Source organism: Triticum dicoccoides, chromosome 6B (assembly GCF_002162155.2).
Source record: "Triticum dicoccoides isolate Atlit2015 ecotype Zavitan chromosome 6B, WEW_v2.0, whole genome shotgun sequence".
In the NCBI taxonomy this organism is placed as follows: Eukaryota; Viridiplantae; Streptophyta; class Magnoliopsida; order Poales; family Poaceae; genus Triticum; species Triticum dicoccoides.
Window position 1 is genome coordinate 610,484,223 of NC_041391.1, and position 16,829 is coordinate 610,501,051.

Below are 16,829 nucleotides of genomic sequence, written 5' to 3' on the forward strand. Positions count from 1 at the left end.
CCAGATAAGATAGTGATTGACAGAATTCTCTAGTCACCATCACCAATTTAGTAGAACTTTGTGATGAACTATAGTATGCAAGGGATGACGAAAACGATTCCCGAGCGCTTCGTGATGTTGAAATCAACGAAGTTAGAAATCAAGAAAGAGCATCAAGTGTTGATGGTTGACAAGATCACTAGTTTCAAGAAAAAGGGCAAAGGGAAAGAAAGGGGAACTTCAAGTAGAATGACAAGCAAGTTGTCACTCCCATGAAGAAGCCCAAAGCTGAACCAAAGCCTGAAACTGAGTGCTTACACTGCAAAGGAAATGGTCACTAGAAGCGGAAATGCCTTGAATATTTGGTGGATAAGAAGGATGGCAAAGTGAACAAGGGTATATTTGATATACATGTTATTGATGTGTACCTTACTAGTGTTTATAGTAACCCCTGAGTATTTGATACTTGTTCGGTTGCTAAGATTAGTAACTCGAAACAGGAGTTACAGAATAAACAAAAACTAGTTGAGGGTGAAGTGACGATGTATGTTGGAAGTGGTTCCAAGATTGCTATGATCATCATCGCACACTCCCTATACTTTCGAGATTAGTGTTGAACCTAAATAAATGTTATTTGGTGTTTGCGTTGAGCATGAATATGATTTGATCATGTTTATTGCAATACAGTTATTCATTTAAAATCAGAGAATAATTGTTGTTCTGTTTAAATGAATAAAACCTTTGATGGTCATACACCCAATGAAAATAGTTTGTTGGATCTCGGTCGTAGTGATACACATATTCATAATATTGATGCCAAAAGATGCAAAGTTGATGATGATAGTGCAAGTTATTTATGGCACTGCCATTTGGGTCATATCGGTGTAAAGCGCATGAAGAAACTCCATAAAGATGGATTTTTGGAATTACTTGGTTATGAATCATTTGATGCTTGCGAACCGTGCCTTTTGGGCAAGATGACTAAAAACTCCGTTCTCCGGAACAATGGAACAAGCTACTGACTTATTGGAAATAATACATACCGATGTATGCGATCCAATGAGTGTTGATGCTCGTGGCAAGTATCGTTATTTTCTGACCTTCACAAAATGATTTGAGCAGATATGGGTATATCTACTTGATGAAACATAAGTCTGAAATAATTGAAAGGTTCAAAGAATTTTAGAGTGAAGGGGAAAAATCATCGTAACAAGAAAATAAAGTTTCTACGATCTGATCGCGGAGACGAATATTTGAGTTACGAGTTTGGTCTTCAATTAAAACAATGTGGAATAGTTTCATAGCTCACGCCACCTGGAACACCACAACGTTATGGTGTGTCCGAACATCGTAACTGCACTTTATTGGATATGGTGCGATCTATGATGTCTCTTATCGGTTTTACCACTATCATTTTGGGGTTGTGCATTAGAGACAGCTGCATTCACGTTTAAAAGGGCACCATCTAAATCCGTTGAGACAACACCGTATGAACTATGGTTTAGCAGTAAACCTAAGCTGTCGTTTCTTAAAGTTTGGAGTTGCGATGCTTATATGAAAAAGGTTTTCAACCTGATAAGCTCGAACCCAAATCGGAGAAGTGTGTCTTCATAGAATACCCAAAGGAAACTGTTGGGTACTCTTTCTATCACAAATCCAAAGGCAAAACATTCATTGCTAAGAATGGATCCTTTCTAGAGAAGGAGTTTCTCTGGAAAGAAGTGAGTGGGAGGAAAGTAGAACTTGATGAGGTAACTGTACCTGCTCCCTTATTGGAAAGTAGTTCATCACAGAAATCTGTTCCTGTGACTACTACACCAATTAGTGAGGAAGTTAATGATGATGATCATGAAACTTCAGATTAAGTTACTACAGAACCTCGTAGGTCTTCCAGAGTAAGATCCGCACCAGAGTGGTACGGTAATCCTGTTCTAGAAGTCATGTTACTAGACCATGATGAACCTACGAACTATGAGGAAGCGATGATGAGCCCAGATTCCACGAAATGGCTTGAGGCCATAAAATCTGAGATATGATCCATGTATGAGAACAAAGTATGGACTTTGATTGACTTGCTCGATGATCAGCAAGCCATGTTAAATAAATGGATCTTCAAGAGGAAGACGGACATTGATAGTAGTGTTACTATCTACTAAGCTCGGCTTGTTGCGAAATGTTTTCAAAAAGTTCAAGGTGTTGAATACGATGAGATTTTCTCACTTGTATCGAAGCTTAAGTCTGTCTGAATCATGTTAGCAATTGCCACATTTTATGAAATCTGGCAAATGGATGTCAAACTGCATTCCTTAATGGATTTATTAAAGAAGAGTTGTATATGATGCAACCAGAAAGTTTTTGTCAATCCTAAAGATGCTAACAAAGTGTGCAAGCTCCAACAATCCATCAATGGACTGGTGCAAGCATCTCGGAGTTGGAATATACGCTTTGATGAGTTGATCAAAGCATATGGTTTTATACAGACTTTTGAAGAAGCCTGTATTTACAAGAAAGTGAGTGGGAGCTCTGTAGCATTTCTAATATTATATGTGGATGACATATTGTTAATTGGAAATGATATGGAAATTCTGGATAGCATGAAAGGAAACTTGAATAAGAGTTTTTCAAAGCAAGACCTCGGTGAAGCTGCTTACAAATTGAGCATGAAGATCTATATAGATAGATCAAGACGCTTGATAAGATTTTTCAATGAGTACATACCTTGATAAATTTTTGAAATAGTTCAAAATGGAACAGTCAAAGAAGGAGTTCTTTCCTATGTTACAAGGTGTGAAGTTGAGTAAGACTCAAGACCCGACCATGGCAGAAAATAGAAAGAGAATGAAAAGTCATTCCCTATGCCTCAGTCATAGGTTCTATAAAGTATGCTATGCTGTGAACCAGACATATTGTATACCTTGCTCTGAGTTTGGCAAAGGAATACAATTTTGATCTAAGAGTAGATCACTGGACAGTGGTCAAGAATATCCTTAGTGAAGAACTAAGGGAATATTTCTCGATTATGGAGGTGATAAAAGAGCCCGTCGTAAAGAGTTACATTGGTGCAATCTTTTACACGGATCCAGATGACTCTAAGTCTCAATCCGGATACATATTGAAAGTGGGAGCAATTAGCTAGAGTAGCTCCGTGCAGAGCATTGTGGACATAGAATATTTGCGAAATACATACGACTCTGAATATGACAGACCCGTTGACTAAGCTTCTCTTACAAGCAAAACATGATCATACCTTAGTACTCTTTTGGGTGTTAATCACATAGCGATGTGAACTAGATTATTGACTCTAGTTAACCCTTTGGGTGTTGATCACATGATGATGTGAACTATGGGTATTAATCACATGCATATGTGAATATTGGTGTTAAATCACATAGCGATGTGAACTAGATTATTGACTCTAGTGCAAGTGGGAGACTGAAGGAAATATGCCTTAGAGGCAATAATAAAGTTATTATTTATTTCCTTATTTCATGATAAATATTTATTATTCATGCTAGAATTGTATTAACCGGAAACATGATACATGTGCGAATACATAGACAAACATATAGTCACTAGTATGCCTCTACTTGACTAGCTCATTAATCAAAGATGGTTATGTTTCCTAACCATAGACATGTGTTGTCATTTGATTAATGGGATCACATCATTAGGAGAATAATGTGATTGACATGACCCATTCCGTTAGCCTAGCACTTGATCGTTTAGTATGTTGCTATTGCTTTCTTCATGACTTATACATGTTCCTGTAACTATGAGATTATGCAACTCCCGTTTACCGGAGGAACACTTTGGGTACTACCAAACGTCACAACGTAACTGGGTGATTATAAAGGAGTACTATAGGTGTCTCCGAAGGTACATGTTGAGTTGGTGTATTTCGAGATTAGGTTTTGTCACTCCGATTGTCGGAGAGGTATCTCTGGGCCCTCTCGGTAATGCACATCACTATAAGCCTTGCAAGCAATGTGACCAATGAGTTGGTTACGGGATGATGCATTACGTAACGAGTGAAGAGACTTGCCAGTAACGAGATTGAACTAGGTATTGGATACCGACGATCAAATGTCGGGCAAGTAACATACCAATGACAAAGGGAACAACGTATGTTGTTATGCGGTTTGACCAATAAAGATCTTCGTAGAATGTGTTGGAACCAATATGGGCATCCAGGTTCCGCTATTGGTTATTGACCGAGAATAGTTCTAGGTCATGTCTACATAGTTCTCGAACCCGTAGGGTCCGCACGCTTAACGTTACGATGACAGTTATATTATGAGTTTATGAGTTTTGATGTACTAAAGAAGTTCAGAGTCTCGGATGAGATCAGGGACATGACGAGGAGTCTCGAAATGGTCGAGACATAAAGATCGATATATTGGACGACTATATTTGGAGTTCGGAAAGGTTCCGAGTGATTCGGGTATTTTTCAGAGTACCGAGAGTTACGAGAATTCGCCGGGGAGTATATGGGCCTTATTGGGCCATACGGGAATAGAGGAGAGAGGCCGAAAGGAAGGAGGCGTGCAGCCCCCCTCTGGTCCGAATTGGACAAGGGGTGCGGCCCCCCTTTCCTTCCTCCTCTCCCCCTCTTTCCCCCCTTCTCCTACTCCAACAAGGAAGGAGGGAGTCCTACTCCCGATGGGAGTAGGACTCCCCTTGGCGCGCCCCCTCCTAGGCCGGCCGCACCTCCCCCCTCCCTCCTTTATATACGGGGGCAGGGGGGCACCCCATGACACACAAGTTGATCTACGGATCGTTCCTTAGTCGTGTGCGGTGCCCCCCTCCACCATATTCCACCTCGGTCATATCGTCGCGGAGTTTAGGCGAAGCCCTGCGCCGGTAGAACATCATCATCGTCACCACGCCGTCGTGCTGACGGAACTCATCCCCGGAGCTTTGCTGGATCGGAGGCCGGAGATCGTCATCGAGCTGAACGTGTGCTGAACTCGGAGGTGCCGTACGTTCGGTGCTTGGATCGGTCGGATCGTGAAGACGTACGACTACATCAACCGCGTTGTGCTAATGCTTCCGCTTACGGTCTACGAGGGTACGTGGACAACACTCTCCCCTCTCGTTGCTATGCCATCACCATGATCTTGCGTGTGCGTACGATTTTTTTTTGAAATTACTACGTTCCCCAACAACTATCATAGCAATGATAGTAGTGAGATCCAAGGTGACGGTCATCTTGCCTGAAATCCCGCAAGGAAGAAGAACGATTCCATGAAGAAGATGAAGCCACGAAGACAAACCAAGCATAGACGAACGAATCCTCATGATCGCAACGAAACAGGAACTATCGAGAAGAAGCACACAACATGGTAAACACACCACACATATACATGACATGATGCACAACCAAGCATGATGCATGACAAAGCTACATGAAGCTACTCATGGCAAGAGATGACGCAAACAAGAACAACACATCAAAGCAAGTTTAAATGAGGCCAGAAACAACATATAACAAATCCGGTAAGTCCTCATATGCAACTCTCGAAATTTGTCCAGAACTGAATAAACCTTATGTTCAAGTTGTTAAACAGCAAGTTAAGATGCACCAAGATGATCTACACGAAATTATAGTCAAGTTATATATAACGTTCATTTAATTTGGAGCTACGGCCTAGAAGATATGAGCAAAACAAGATAAGCATGGCATTGACGCAAAATGCACCCAAACATCAAGCAAACACCTCAAAACAAGGATTCAACATGATAATATGAAACTACATGCAATTCAAAGCAAGTTTCGTATAGAGCACACTCAAAACGGAGCAACGATTCAACACATACACTACAAGTTCAAAGGACAAGCTATCCAAAACAGCAACTAGGAAACTAGCAAGCATCAAAACAATATGCTACAGCATCTCAACATAAAAATAAAAGGCATGGACGTGATTTACAAGTAAAGGATGATAAAACATGAACACTTAGCTATCTCCAGAAATCATTAGAACATGCTCAAAAGGACATGGCAAGATTGCAAATAATAACAGTTTACAGACTTGGCAGAAATAACATCAGGTTGCAATGTTTAGAGCTATCAAACTACATGCTACAGGAACTTATCATGGCAAAAAAAGGCATGGAGTGATAGTACAAAAGACAAAAAACAATACTCACTTACTGAACTTATTCCAAAGATCAACAGAAAAGTTGGTAGCATCCATGCAAACATGGCAAATGATATGACAGATTCAGATATGGCAGGAACAACAATAAGTAGGCATGTTGGTGAGCTTGTACCACTCATCACAGAGCAACAAATGACATGAAAAGGTGACCAATAGCAATATTACATGTTTATGAAGCTAAGAATGGCAAGAGAAAGTTCATAGGATGCATGGATCACTAGCAAAGCTCATGGCAAAACTGAACTTGAAGCTAACAGGCTGACAGCAACATTATCTAGCAATTTGAGAGAAAGATTATAACAAGCTACAGCAGGCTATAAATGCAACCAGGGGCATGGATGGATATAGCATGACATGTACGACAAAACATACTTAGTGAACATCTCCAGATTATGCATAGAATGACTTATAGCACCAGGTTTACATAGCATCATGATATAACAGACTCAGTCTAGCAAAACAGTAACAGCAAGTACCCTACTTCATGAGCTCATTGCACTCACTACAAGACTCACAAAAATACATGGATTGCACCACTGTAAATATGGCATGATGTAGCTCAAAACTCATGTAGACATCAAGATCATAGGATGCACACAGAGAATGCAACGGAAAAGACAAAACAGTAAGTTATGATAACAGGCAGCAGTCAACATCATATAGCACTCCTGCAACGATGATTTGGGCATCATGATGAACTCAAAAAAGCATGGCACAATGGAATGAAATGAAGAGCATCTTATGATGAACAATTCGATATATTGTGCATGCAAAACGGAGGAGCACACACGAAGTTATGAGCATCCAAACATGCACACATAAAGTTTGAAATCTGGGAACTTGGTGAAAATATACCCTCGCGAAGAAACGGGAGGAGGCGTTCCAGGATGAGGGGGTCCGGGATGGGGGAGGCGTTTGGATCGGGGGAGTGGTGGATCTCGTCCCACTCCCCGATCCGGCGACTCTGGCGAGACGGCGGACGGCGGGGCGGCGACCGGGGGCGGCGAAGTCGGCGGGAGGCGGGGATCGGGCGGCTGCGGCGGGTCCGGCGAGGCTCGGGTGCCCGCAGGAGGCGGCGCGGCGACTCGGCGGTGGGCATGGCGATCGGCGGCGGGGAGCGCGCAGGACGGCTCGGGCGCGGGCGGGCCGTGGGCTGGAGCTGGCCGTGGCGGAGGGAGGCGGCATCGTGCTACGTGTCACGCACGGGTTGGCTGGAGCCGACGGCGGCGGACGTGTCCAGTGCGAACGGACGCGTCCGGCGGCGGGAGGTGAGGGGAGCTAGGTTTTGGGTGGAATTCATCCACGAATTTCGGGGGGAGGGGCTAATTTATAGATAGAGGGAGCTAGGAGGCTCCAAATGGAGTGCAGTTTTTGCCCACACGATCGTGATCGAACGACCAAGAGCATGGAGGGGGTTTGGATGGGTTATTGGGCCACTTTAGAGGGGTGTTGGGCTGCAACATAAAGAGGGCTATCCGGTTACCCGGTTAACCGTTGGAGTATCAAACGAACTCCAAATGGCACAAAACTTGACAAACGGTCTACCGGTGCTATACCAAGGCCCATCTTCACGAAGTTTGGAGAATTAGGATTAGATGGCTAGTCTAACTGAAGTAGTAGATGATTACTTAAAGAGGTTAAAACAATGTGAATGCAGTGGGGTTTGGATGCAAATGAAGACGAAGGGGAGGTGAACAAGCCGAGGAAAATCGGTTCCCGATGGAGAAGTAAATGGGAGAAGTGGCGTGCAGGCAGTTGATTAGACGGCTAGGTAGACTAAACTAAAAGGCTATGCGGGTAGACTGATGAGTTGTACCTGTTCGTGTACGTGCCCATCCTTCCTGATAGGTGGGACCTATGCAAACAGATAAAAAAATGTGTCGTAGCTGGTTCAGATGGATATTGGCACGTGAGTGGGAGACACACTTTGCCATACAATGCTGCAACATTCTCTGGTTAAGGAATAATCTCTCCGTTTAGGTGAGTAAGTCACCTTATGAAAATCAGGTTTTCCCAAAACCTTTAGGCGTGGAGCATTAACTTCCTGCTCGATCCCCTCCCAGCCTCGTTAGCCAGCATTCTCTTCCTCTGCTGCCGCGTTCTACCTTTCCATTTTTCCTCTTCTCAAGTGTGGAACGATCTGCATGCCGTCCTTGATACACCAGAATGACCAATGCATGCATCGCGGCAGGGCGTTGATTGGGCCTGCTTGGAGAGCTGAAAAGGCATCCTTATAACTACGTATTAATTGCTGATTTTGCTTCCATTTGTAACAGTGTCGTGGTTGGAAGTTTTGCTCGTCCCGGTGCTCTTTCTCATCCAATCTATAGCCACCTAGGTTGCGCTCACCTAGACGGAGGGAGTACACGGTTATCCTCATCAAAGGCCCATCTTCGCACTTCCGCATGCACGAGAATTTGGTTCTACTCGCAATATGGATGATACCTGGAGGATGAAGTGAACAGGCATGCTAGCACGGGAGACCTATTTCCGCTATATAGTACTGGAGTACTCATGTTCCTGACACTAGTCCAGTCGGCGTGTTCGGGTTACCAAAGTCAGCCTCACCCTGTGCACTGTGCAGTTTGTCACCGCCGCTGTACATCACATTAGGATTCCTCGCCTCATCTCCCTCTCCCCTCCCATATCACCACTCCATCTCCATCTCCATCTCCGTCTCCATCTCACTGTGCACTCGTGTACCGTCGCCTCGCTCGCCTCCCCCAGTACCACTATTCCCTCGCTAGCCGCTCCAGCACCGACAGCCTTCTCCCCCGTAAATCAAGCCCCCCCAAAACCCCCACCTTCCAAACTCCACCATGGCTGAACGCGAACCGTGTAGCATCCATATGAGCCGCGATTGGAGGAATCTCCCCAGTGACATCCTCGACCTCTGTTGTTCGTGTATGGATATGTTGAGCGCCCTGTGGCTGGCTGCATGCTCGAGGGACATGCACATGGCCATCGTCGAAGCGAGGCCTAAGCTTTTCAAGACACCCTGCTAGCTGCTAGCTGGTCTTGCAAGATTAGCTCACCATGATACGGAGGCATACATGATGCCCCTCGACTTCAATCCGATCTCCATTAGCCGAAACTTCTTTGCAGGTATGTAGTGGGTCACCGTACATCATTTTCCTCGACTTCGATCCGATCTCCATCGCCCGAAACTTCTTGGCAGGTATGTACTGGGTTGGCATGAACTCCCACTGGATGGCTGCCTTTAGAGAAGACAGTAAAAAGTTGGTGCTCGTGAACTTCCAGACCTCCCATGACATTATCCTTCCTCCGTTGGATTATATAGAGTTTTACCATCACGGTCCAAGTCATCTAGATTACCACATCAGTTGGACAGACCTTGTTTTGCAGAATATTGTAATATGCCAAGTGCCCACACGACATGCGAATTACGCAGACTTCAAGCTAATTGCCTTGTTCGACCACGGACTCGCCTATCTTTACGCCGGTGCCTTCTTTAGCTGGAGACAACTCAGCTCGCAGTGGATCATCGTCAAAGCTAATACACACTTCTATGATGCTATTGAACAGAATGGCATCATCTACGCGATTGACAAAGCAGATGGCACCATGTATTGCTGGGATGATGCGTGTAAGTTGTTTCCGTCTCATGTTAATGATGACGCCATGACACTGTTTGAACTTTTTGTGATGATTGGCATATCCCTGTTTCAGCAGAATTTGAGTAGAACTATGGCAATGTATTAGAGACACCGTAAATCAGCTATATTTGGAATGAGTTATTCATGTGATTGTGACCATGTCATTACAGCCAATTTGTACCCCTGAATAATCAAACGGTTAGGAATATATGGATATTATCCTTATTTTACAGTAATCTATATACTACTACTAAATATGACTGTGTATCAATGGCCATGTTAGTTTCCTCATTTTCATGATGTAGAAACATGCATCACACTATTGGTTTCATCTAACCATACATTAGGGAAGTAAATGTGCATATGGAGAACTTTATATTTGGAAGTAGTGGAATCCTGCAATGCTTACCATGTGTACATACCTATATTCTCCCTTCAGCAATCAATGGCTAGAATAATATCCTCACAAAAAATTTGCCCATAGAACACGAGTATATAACAATGCATGGTTTGTTAGTTACCTTGAAGAATTTGTTTGTGAGGACAAAACATGATTACATAACATGCATGACGTGGTAGTTTCATGTGAAGAATCGATTGCGAGATAGCATGAGTATAACCATGCATGGCACTTCTATATTTTCGAACCCAGTATACATATCCCTGTATTTTCCTACCAGTTCCAACAGGGACATATCAATGTTGTTTCTTGCATTATCCTACTCATACTCTGAACAATGCTGATCTTACATTAACAATGCCTGTCCTTTTTGATATGATGCAGTGTCCCTACAGTTACTGCCCTTTGTAATCACAACAACTTTGCCAAAAACAAGGAAGCACAACTGGTTCCTTGCTCGATCAGACGATGACAAAAGACTGATGATCATTCGGACACATGAGCCAGAAAATTTATATTGCAAAAAACCCACTGTATACAAGCACCATGAAATACATGAGTATCCGGACAGTGGCTATTACGTCTATGAGTAGGATACCAGCTTGTTGGGGCCTTCAGGATTTTTTAGTTGGAGGCGGGTAAACAGCCTTGGTTCACACTCTCTGTTTCTCGGACTCAGTTATCCGATTAACCAGGAGATCACCATTGGCAAGGACCTTGATGACAGAGAGGCTCTGTTTGCTATGGAAAATGGTGTCTACACGGCGAGCCCTAGGAGTTCGGGAGCAAACTCCCCTGATTGTCAATGATACAACCTGTAGCCAAAAGAAGGTGAGAATGACAAAGGCATCTGGATTAACTTTGATCCTTGGATGTCTCAATTACAACAGGCAGTGATGTGGTTCAAGCCTTCAGGTTGATAGGTAATTGGGCTGTTGCATCGAAAGGGTGGAGTACTGGTGTCTCTGGATCACTGGTCACTGAAGCAGGGCTGCAAATTATGATGGTGTTGGATCATCTCTGTGAATGACTTTGTTGTCTTTGCTGCTGGTTCTGGATGGGTAGTTATTTCTTTTGTTATGCATATTCCTTGTCATTTGGTCATGCTCGTGTATGTCGCTCTTACTATGTAATAGTTGCCTCTGTTTAGAATTTCATTCTCGTCTGGATCACGAGAGTCTGAGCGCTGCAGATGGGTGTGTTTTGGTGGTGTAGCAAGACTTCTTATGAACTATCATGTCTTGTTGTTTATGTCAGTAGTAGTCACTAGTCAGTGTTTGAATGTTGTATATATCGTTGTTTCGAACTGTTTATTGTCTCGAACTACTAGTGGGATAAATGAGGGCATCACCATTCTCCATTGTTCAGACTATATCTCCTTTTTTCAAGTTATATAATTTGAGCTTAGTGTCTTTTCGATGATGTACACTTGTTTGGGCCAGTGAGGTGTCGTTGAATATGGGCCGAGTAGTAAGGCAATGCCAAATAAGTCAATTATGACTCTCAGGCCGGGCTCTCAAAAGATCCTAAAAAAGGCCGGGCTCTCCAAAAAACAAAGAATAAGGACTCTTAGGCCGACATATGGGCGCCAATGGTGTTTTTGTGCGCTTGCGCGCCGAGAGCATATTGGCGTGTGCTCAAAATTCATGCTACCTTTTCATCCCCAATCGCCCGCCCCTCCCCTACCTCTGGAATCTCGATTCCTACTCTAGTTCCCCCAAATCCCCCTCCTGTACTCCATGTACTCAAGCGCACCATCATGTCGCCGGTCAACACCGATCTCCGAGCCAGAGATCCTAAGGTCCGTCCTGCCTTCGGTCGCTACGTGTTGTCGCTCAACAGTGGCATGGTGGCACTTGACGACCAGTTTGCCAGCAAAGTGCTGATGGTAACCATCAACGGCGACTGGCCTCCCGTCTCGCTGGACGACCTTGTCAAAGCTCTTGGCATTGCACACGGCATCCAAATAAGTGACTTGCTCGTCAAAGTCTGTCCGCCACCGGCTGATTTCTTCTCAGGTTCCGGACAACTTTTGACTGCAGTCGTGTGTTCGAATCTTCCCGATGTTTGTTCTGCGATGGCGCGCTGGTGAGCTTTGATCGGTGGCAGCCAGGATGGGGCTCGGTGCCCTCTGAGCTTGAGTTTTTAACAAAGCTTACCTTCCACAACATGCCTCGACGTGCTTGGAATAGCGAGTCCATGAATGAGCTTATCAACGACCTTGGAGGTGAGCTCGTAAGTATGTTTGTTCCTCCAGACAGCTGGGCTCTAATGGTTATGGCATGGATGAAGAAGTCGTCCACCATACCGAAGGTGATTGGTGTTGAGATACCGGTGCAGTGTGGGGACCCCGACTCATAAGTCGAGATCACCAAATGAAGGTGTACAGTGATCCCAGAGATCAATGCTCACTGAACACACAAAAGCTGAATAACAAGAGTCTTACATCCATACATACCGTCCTACACAAATTACGACCATTATGGTCAAGTCTTACATTGATAAAGCCTTAAGGGCTGAACATCAAATGAAACACAAGCAGCAGAAATCTTCGTCGATAAGTAGAACCCATGCCATCTGCCTTAACCCTACAGGCATTCTGACTAGGAAATGTCCTAGTTCGCATGTTCGTCTCCAAAGAACTCTTATTCAAACTCCGGTTCTTCCATGCCTAGCCAATTAAATAACCAGTGGCAAGCCAATGAGTACTTTGAATGTACTCACAAGCAACCCATGTTTTGGCTCAAGATACAACAATGTATGACATAGGTAAATTTTTGTAGAAAGCTAGTTTTGAGTGCAATGACATGTTCAACAATTTGTAAGACATGCATCAGGAGAATCCAAGTAACCATGAGGACAGGTTACAGATATCAACATAAATAGAGTGGGCACCAACCCAACTCAATCATGTCAAGTCCCTTGACTTGACCCAAGTAGTTCTTGTTGGAAATATGCCCTAGAGGCAATAATAAATTGGTTATTATTATTATATTTCCTTGTTCATGATAATCGTTTATTATCCATGCTATAATTGTATTGATAGGAAACTCAGATACATGTGTGGATACATAGACAACACCATGTCCCTAGTAAGCCTCTAGTTGACTAGCTCGTTGATCAATAGATGGTTACGGTTTCCTAACCATGGACATTGGATGTCATTGATAACGGGATCACATCATTAGGAGAATTATGTGATGGACAAGACCCAATCCTAAGCCTAGCACAAAGATCATGTAGTTCGTATGCTAAAGCTTTTCTAATGTCAAGTATCATTTCCTTAGACCATGAGATTGTGCAACTCCCGGATACCGTAGGAATGCTTTGGGTGTACCAAACGTCACAACGTAACTGGGTGGCTATAAAGGTGCACTATAGGTATCTCCGAAAGTGTCTGTTGGGTTGGCACGAATCGAGTCTGGGATTTGTCACTCCGTGTAAACGGAGAGGTATCTGTGGGCCCACTCGGTAGGACATCATCATAATGTGCACAATGTGACCAAGGGGTTGATCACGGGATGATGTGTTACGGAATGAGTAAAGAGACTTGCCGGTAACGAGATTGAACAAGGTATCAGGATACCGACGATCGAATCTCGGGAAGTACAATACTGTTAGACAAAGGGAATTGAATACGGGATCGATTGAGTCCTTGACATCGTGGTTCATCCGATGAGATCATCGTGGAACATGTGGGAGCCAACATGGGTATCCAGATCCCGTTGTTGGTTATTGACCGGAGAATGTCTCGGTCATGTCTACATGTCTCCCGAACCCGTAGGGTCTACACACTTAAGGTTTGATGACGCTAGGGTTATAAAGGAAGTTTGTATGTGGTTACCGAATGTTGTTCGGAGTCCTGGATGAGATCCCGGACATCACGAGGAGTTCCGGAATGGTCCGGAGGTAAAGATTTATATATGAGAAGTCCTGTTTTGGTCACCGGAAAAGTTTCGGGTTTTATCGGTAACGTACCGGGACCACCGGGAGGGTCCCGGGGGTCCACCAAGTGGGGCCACAAGCCCCGGAGGGCTGCATGGGCCAAGTGTGGGAGGGGACCAGCCCCAGGTGGGCTGGTGCGCCCCCCACAAGGGCCCAAGGCGCCTAGGGTTTGGGGAGGGGGTGCCCCATCTTGCTTGAGGGGCAAGTTTCCCCCTCTCCACCCCTTGGCCGCCCCCCTAGATGGGATCTAGGGCTGGCCGCTGCCCCTAGGGGGTGGAAACCTAGGTGGGGGCGCAGCCCCCTCTCCCCCTATACATAGTGGAGGCATAGGAGCAGCCCAACACATGAGTTTCTTCTCCTGTTGGCGCAGCCCTACCTCTCTTTCTCCTCATATCTCGCGGTGCTTGGCGAAGCCCTGCTGGACTACCACGCTCCTCCATCACCACCACGCCGTTGTGCTGCTGCTGGATGGAGTCTTCCTCAACCTCTCCCTCTCACCTTTCTAGATCAAGGCATGGGAGACGTCACCGGGCTGTACGTGTGTTGAACGCGGAGGTGCCGTCCGTTCGGCACTAGGATCTCCGGTGATTTGGATCACGACGAGTACGACTCCTTCAACCCCGTTCTCTTGAACGCTTCCGCTTAGCGATCTACATGGGTATGTTGATGCACTCTCCTTCCCCTCATTGCTGGTTTCTCCATAGATAGATCTTGGTGACACGTAGGAAAATTTTGAATTTCTGCTACATTCCCCAACAGTGGCATCATGAGCTAGGTCTATTGCGTAGATTCTTTGCACAAGTAGAACACAAAGTATTTGTGGACGTTGATTTTGTTCAATATGCTTACCGTTACTAGTCCAATCTTGTTTCGACGGTATTGTGGGATGAAGCGGCCCGGACCGACCTTACACGTACACTTACGTGAGACAGGTTCCACCAACTGACATGCACTTGGTGCATAAGGTGGCTAGCGGGTGCCAGTCTCTCCCACTTTAGTTGGAACGGATTCGATGAAAAGGGTCCTTACGAAGGGTAAATAGCAATTGGCATATCACGTTGTGGTTTTGCGTAGGTAAGAAATGTTCTTGCTAGAAACCCATAACAGCCATGTAAAACATGCAAACAACAATTAGAGGACGTCTAACTTGTTTTTGCAGGGTATGCTATGTGATGTGATATGGCCAAGAAGAATGTGATGAATGATATGTGATGTATGAGATTGATCATGTTCTTGTAATAGGAATCATGACTTGCATGTAGATGAGTATGACAACCGGCAGGAGCCATAGGAGTTGTCTTTATTTATTGTATGACCTGCGTGTCATTGAACAACGCCATGTAATTACTTTACTTTATTGCTAACCGGTAGCCATAGTAGTAGAAGTAATAAGTTGGCGAGACAACTTCATGGAGACATGATGATGGAGATCATGATGATGGAGATCATGGTGTCATGCCGGTGACGATGATGATCATGGAGCCCCGAAGATGGAGATCAAAAGGAGCAAAATGATATTGGCCATATCATGTCACTATTTGATTGCATGTGATGTTTATCATGTTTATGCATCTTATTTGCTTAGAACGACGGTAGTAAATAAGATGATCCCTCATTAAAATTTCAAGAAAGTGTTCCCCCTAACTATGCACTGTTGCGAAAGTTCGTCGTTTCGAAGCACCACGTGATGATCGGGTGTGATAGATTCTTATGTTCACATACAACGGGTGTAAGCCAGATTTACACACGCGAAACACTTAGGTTAACTTGACGAGCCTAGCATGTATAGACATGGCCTCGGAACACAAGAGACCGAAAGGTCGAGCATGAGTCGTATAGTAGATACGATCAACATGAAGATGTTCACCGATGATGACTAGTCCGTCTCACCTGATGATCGGACACGGCCTAGTTGACTCGGATCATGTAATCACTTAGATGACTAGAGGGATGTCTATCTGAGTGGGAGTTCATAAGATGAACTTAATTATCCTGAACATAGTCAAAAGACCTTTGCAAATTATGTCGTAAGCTCGCGCTTTAGTTTCACTGTTTAGATATGTTCCTAGAGAAAATATAGTTGAAAGTTGACAGTAGCGATTATGCGGACAGTAGAAAGCTTATGTCCTTAATGCACCGCTCAGTGTGCTGAACCCCAAACGTCGTCTGTGGATGTTGCGAACATCGGACATACACGTTTTGATAACTACGTGATAGTTCAGTTAAACAGTTTAGAGATGAGGCACCAAAGACGTTTCCGAAATGTCGCGAAACATATGAGATGTTTCAAGGGCTGAAATTGGGATTTCAGGCTCGTGCCCACGTCAAGAGGTATAAGACCTCCGACGATTTTCTTAGCCTGCAAACTAAGGGAGAAAAGCTCAATCGTTGAGCTTGTGCTCAGATTGTCTGAGTGCAACACTTGAATCGAGTGGGAGTTGATCTTCCAGATGAGATAGTGATGTTTCTCCAAAGTCATTGCCACCAAGCTGCTAGAGCTTCGTGATGAACTATAACATATCAGGGATAGATGATCTTTGAGGTATTCACGATGTTTGACACCGCGAAAGTAGAAATCAAGAAGGAGCATCAATTGTTGATGGTTGGTGAAACCACTAGTTTCAAGAAGGGCAAGGGCAAGAAGGGACACTTCATGAAACGACAAATCAGTTGCTTCTCCAGTGAAGAAACCCAAGGTTGAACCCAAAACCGAGACTAAGTGCTTCT